Consider the following 5,719-nt stretch of genomic DNA (forward strand, 5'->3'; position numbering starts at 1 on the left):
AGAGATTTGGCAGTAACAGACAGTAAGTACAATTAATTAGCACATATAAAATATTGAGTAGCACATATAAAACCAGATATGTAAACTAAATTAAATATTATAATTCTGTTCTTTTCTTCACAAACAGATAGAGAAATTCAGTAGCAATGAGATAAAGGAGAGCCTAGCCTGCCCAACAAAAAGTAAGCAGCGAAAGATTTAATACGGTTTGTCGAAGAATCAAACAGCAATTTTCGAGAACTATCAAATGATGTCCGACATTACATTTAAGGCATTGCGAAGACAACTGCCAATATGAACAGTGCAACTGCGAACGAAAATTGGTTGGAACAAAATTGCGTTATACAGTATTGGCAAAAAGCTTGAAGTCTGGACGTATGATGTGCATGGGAGCAAACTATAACAATACTAAATAGGATTCAATAAAATTAACGAATGCCAATTCTACATAAATAAAACTGTATGGTATTATTGTGAGATAATATAATATAAGCACATATATATCATATATTATTTTTGCACATATATATTATTATTGATAATACAGTCTTATTTATGTAGAATTGGCATTCGTTAATTTTATTGAATCCTATTTAGTATTGTTATAGTTTGCTCCCATGCACATCATACGTCCAGACTTCAAGCTTTTTGCCAATACTGTATAACGCAATTTTGTTCCAACCAATTTTCGTTCGCAGTTGCACTGTTCATATTGGCAGTTGTCTTCGCAATGCCTTAAATGTAATGTCGGACATCATTTGATAGTTCTCGAAAATTGCTGTTTGATTCTTCGACAAACCGTATTAAATCTTTCGCTGCTTACTTTTTGTTGGGCAGGCTAGGCTCTTCTTTATCTTTTTGCTACTGAATTTCTCTATCTGTTTGTGAAGAAAAGAACAAAATTATAATATCAAGCGACGCGGTAGCGTCGCGACGCCAAGTATATATAAAAATATCGTATTCTCATCGCATTTTTATAGCGCCTCTAACTTAGAGGTACATTTATGATTTTAGAGGTACATTTATTTATTTATGTACCATGTTGCATATATATTATGCTTATTACGCGCATACGGCACTGTGATTGGCCTTCAAACAGTTCATTATATCACGCGCCATAAGCTAAATTAGTAAATTCCACTTAGATCTTTATTTCTACTGCAATACAAAACGCAAACGCGCATATAATTATAACAACATTCTTTAATTAACCGATATTTTTGTCAGAACTTGTGATCATTATAAATGTCTTCAAAAACGTCTATTCTATTTCGAAATACCCGCGGGTCACGATCACGCACTGCTTTTATTTCCCAAATTTCAATCGCATGATCAATGGCCTAGTTTATAATATATATTAATACGTAAAATAAATTCTGTCCAATCACAGTCGTTCCATTCTTTAAGAGGAATGGCTATGATTGGCCAGTATAATACGTATTAAAGTATATTGGTATAAACTAAGCCATAATTAATAAGAAGAAAATTTATATTTATCAATATTTATTGATATTTATCATTCGAGCCTCTTTCAACTTTTTAATTTTATTATTTATTTTAAGCCATAATCGTCAAATACATCCATGATATTGCAATTGAGTGTGCTCTTTCAAGCTAGTTTTGCTTCAAAGTTCAAGATTCTTCGTTCTAATTAATCCTTCCAAATGAAAATAGTGTCAAACAAAATGCACCTTTCATTACACTTTACACAACTATACTTTTAGAAGAAATTTCAGAATTGACCAAATATCATTAATATTGTTATGTAAAAAAGTTCTATTATTTACAGAAACTTGATCCGTAATAATTTTATTAATGAAATCAATTGTATAACAGTGATAGAATTAGAGATTCTTCGTTCTAATTAATTCTTCCAAATGAAAATAGTGCCAAACAAAATGTACCCTTCATTGCACTTTACACAACTACACTTTTAGAAGAAATTTCAGAATTGACCAAATATCATTAATATTGTTATGTAAAAAAGTTCTATTATTTACAGAAATTTGATCTGTAATAATTTTATTATTGAGATCAATTGTATAACAGTGATAAAATTAATCAAACTTACGTACCATCAAGTACAACGCGCCGGTATTAAGTATAAATGTACGTATAAATGTGCCCTCGGGCACATTTAGTGGTACATTTCTCGAGAATGGTATAAATGTGCTATAAATGTGGTTCAGAATACGATTTTCACTATAAAGTTGCGCATTTAAGCTAAAAATGGTGATCTGCATCTAAATGTGCCGCTAAATGTGCGCTCAGAATACCGCCACATTTATCGTGTCATCTAAGGTACATTTAGAGGCACATCTAAAAATAGATGTGAGCTCAGAATACGGGCCAATGTGTATGTGCGTGCATACACATATGATGCGTATCAAGCGGTACGCGGTAGCGTATGTCAAGATATAATAACGTTATAAGGTTAATGTTATATTTGAATCTGCTGCAGAAAATATATTTGGTCCTATCGAGTAAGTAGATTGAAATTTTGTATATATATCTGCTTATATATGTTTATTTATTGTTTTATAAGTATATTATTTCTTGATTATATCTGACTATTGTCTAAATTACAGCACTTATTTGCAGGATAAAGCAAAATCAATCAATCCTTTCAAGAAGGCCGGTATACTTTTAGCTGGGATTTCTTCAGTTGGGATTGCATACGGTATAAGACCGTATGCAATCCCAGCTGAAGAAATCCCAGCTAAAAGTATACCAGCCTTCTTGAAAGGATTGATTGATTTTGCTTTATCCTGCAAATAAGTGCTGTAATTTAGACAATAGTCAGATATAATCAAGAAATAATATACTTATAAAACAATAAATAAACATATATAAGCAGACATATATAAGCAGATATATATACAAAATTTCAATCTACTTACTCGATAGGACCAAATATATTTTCTGCAGCAGATTCAAATATAACATTAATAACCTTATAATGTTATTATATCTTGACGTCGCGAACATTAACCTTATAACGTTATTATATCTTGACGTCGCGATGCTACCGCGCACCGCTTGATACGTATCATATACGTATGCACGCACATACACATTGTCTCTCAAGGCGTATTTGCACACTCAAGCGAATAATCGTACATGAGCGCTGCAAACGCGCCTTGAGGGACAAACTCGCTTTGCGTGTGTGCGTGCAAGCATACGTACGTGAGAATCTGAAACTTATGATGATAATGATGAACATATTGGGTTATAGAGATTTGGTAGTAACAGACAGTAAGTACAATATAGTAGCACATATAAAACATTCAGTAGCATATATAAAACCAGATATGTAAACTAAATTAAATATTACAATTCTTTTCATCACACACAGATAGAGGGAAGTGACCATCCAACGCTTATAATCGAACACAATGACTTGGGTTTTCAAAGGTTTTACAATGCACGGAGTAAGCAAAGTTTCAAATATGATCACTTGAGGAAGGAGGTGCAAGATTATGAACCATATGAACCAGATCCTATAGCGGAGCCTTGGAGGTCAGCTTTTCAAGACGAGATAACGAATTATACTCAAAGGTTTTACAAATGATGTTACAGTAATACAAAAGTGAATGAATTTATAGGTATAGTTAAATTGAGCTACTTTACGCAATATTTTATTTCCTATATAAGATTCAATAAAATTAACGAATGCCAATTCTACATAAATAAAACTATACTATATTATTGTGAGATAATATAATGTAATGATAATATAATGTAATATATTATTGTTGAACATTATATACTAAAAATAAAATTAACGAATTCCAATTTGTAACGCGGTCACCTCGCTCGACGCTCGGATCGGCTCGTCGGTGTCCGGGTTCGAGAGGAGGGGAGACCCAAGCTTACGAGACACAGTATAGGTAGAAGCGATACTTTATTTAGTTAGAGAAAGATAGATACAGCGTGCAGGGTCTGGCGATAGCGTGCGATGAAGGCGGTCGCTGGTAGTAGAATCTGCATAACGCGCAGGCGCGAAGCGATGGTCGCAAAGCGGTGAGAAGCGCAAGACAGGTGCGGCGTGCAATCGTTCCCGGTTTTATTTACATGCGCGGACGGCGCGATTAGAACTAGAGGACTTACTACAAACAGGCCTTATAACTAACGGACTTAGTACTAGACGGGGCTTACTACTAGCAGATCTTATAACTAGCGGGCTTATTATTAGACAGGTCTTATTACTAGCATGCGGTTACAACTAGCGGACTTATTACGGACAGGCCTTAAGACTAGGAGGCGGTTGCAACTAGCGGACTTATTACTAACAGGCTTACGGCTAGCAGGTCTATGACTAAGAAGCTTAGAATTAGCGGATTTATCTCTATCATGCGACTATATTTACAGCGCGGTCTGTACATGCACTTATAGCTACTGTCAGATTAGGCGGCTTGGTATTGCCGGCAGGCCCGAATGTCACGTCGAGCTCCGCCTGGAACGGAAACCGGAAAACCCGGCGGGGCTGAGAAAACCTCAGCCCGGGCTGGTACGAGGAACCGGAAAAACCGGCAGGGCTGAGAAAACTTCAGCCCGTAAGGTCGAGAGAGCCAGAAAGCCTGACTCCTAACATCCTGTTCCCACCCGGCGCGTGGATCTTTTTTTCCGTTTTCCCGTTTTTGTCAACGATCATTCCGCATCTCCCGTTCGGCGAATTAGCTCCTGTTCGTTGGCGCAATTTACACCCGCGCGACGGAGAGAACGAGTCGGCGGCCGCGTTTATCGCTCAGCCGCGAGACGGTAGGAAAAGTTGTCGCAATATATGTATATACACATATATGCATAATAAAAATTTCACGAGTCAGAAAAACATTTAACGCTATCGTATGTAATAAGCCAAGCAATCAACGTCGCCTTCGGCTGCGTTCCAATATTCACTGCCAGTACTGAAAATCTATAGTCTACGTCACGTGCACTATAGATTTTCAGTACTGGCAGTGAATATCGGAACGCAACCATCGTTGCCAGCTCGGTAGAAAGTGAGAAGAAGACGGAAAACATATGTCTGTTCTTCTCTACTCTCCGAAGCTAGCCGAAGCGCAGAGCGCACACGTACGCGGTTCGCGCTTGTGTGCGTTATCCCCTCCATTGCTGAGCCGTGAGCCGTGTTTCCGGCTACTATAGACATAGTATATCAAGACCGAGCGTTTGCCTTTATTTAAGGAGTGGGGGCCGATGCCCACGTAGAAAAGGACATACTCTGTTTCGTGCCCCTTGCGTTCTCTCTCGCTCGCACAGAGCATAGCGCTCTCTTTCGTCATGCTACGTGCGAGCGAGAGAGAACGCAAGGGGCACGAAACAGAGTATGTCCTTTTCTACGTGGGCATCGGCCACCACTCCTTAAATAAAGGCAAACGCTCGGTCTTGATATACTATGTCTATAGTAGCCGGAAACACGGCTCACGGCTCAGCAATGGAGGGGATAACGCACACAAGCGCGAACCGCGTACGTGTGCGCTCTGCGCTTCGGCTAGCTTCGGAGAGTAGAGAAGAACAGACATATGTTTTCCGTCTTCTTCTCACTTTCTAGTAGAAAGTTTCTACTGAGCTGATAACGAAGGCAATGTTGATCGCTTATTACATACGACAGCGTTAGGTGCTTTTTCGACTCGTGAACTTGTTATATATATATATATATAACACCTAACAAAATGTTATTCCTCTTGGAAGATATATGGGAAGACACATAGCCCGTATG

General features: G+C 37.7%; 1 long non-coding RNA gene across 2 annotated transcripts in view; it reads right to left on the reverse strand.

The window, feature by feature from the left end:
• Nucleotides 1–3,167, reverse strand: part of LOC115239487 — a 47,156-nt gene extending 43,989 nt beyond the window's left edge. For both annotated transcript variants that reach the window (XR_003884639.1, XR_003884638.1), the window contains exons 1-2: nucleotides 2,901–3,167; nucleotides 2,680–2,768 (exon numbers count right to left, since the gene is read on the reverse strand). This is a non-coding gene — a long non-coding RNA (uncharacterized LOC115239487). The remainder of the gene's footprint in view (nucleotides 1–2,679; nucleotides 2,769–2,900) is intronic.
• Nucleotides 3,168–5,719: the final 2,552 nt, after the last annotated feature.

Source organism: Formica exsecta, unplaced genomic scaffold, assembly GCF_003651465.1.
Source record: "Formica exsecta isolate Colony F162 unplaced genomic scaffold, ASM365146v1 scaffold381, whole genome shotgun sequence".
Taxonomy (NCBI): domain Eukaryota; kingdom Metazoa; phylum Arthropoda; class Insecta; order Hymenoptera; family Formicidae; genus Formica; species Formica exsecta.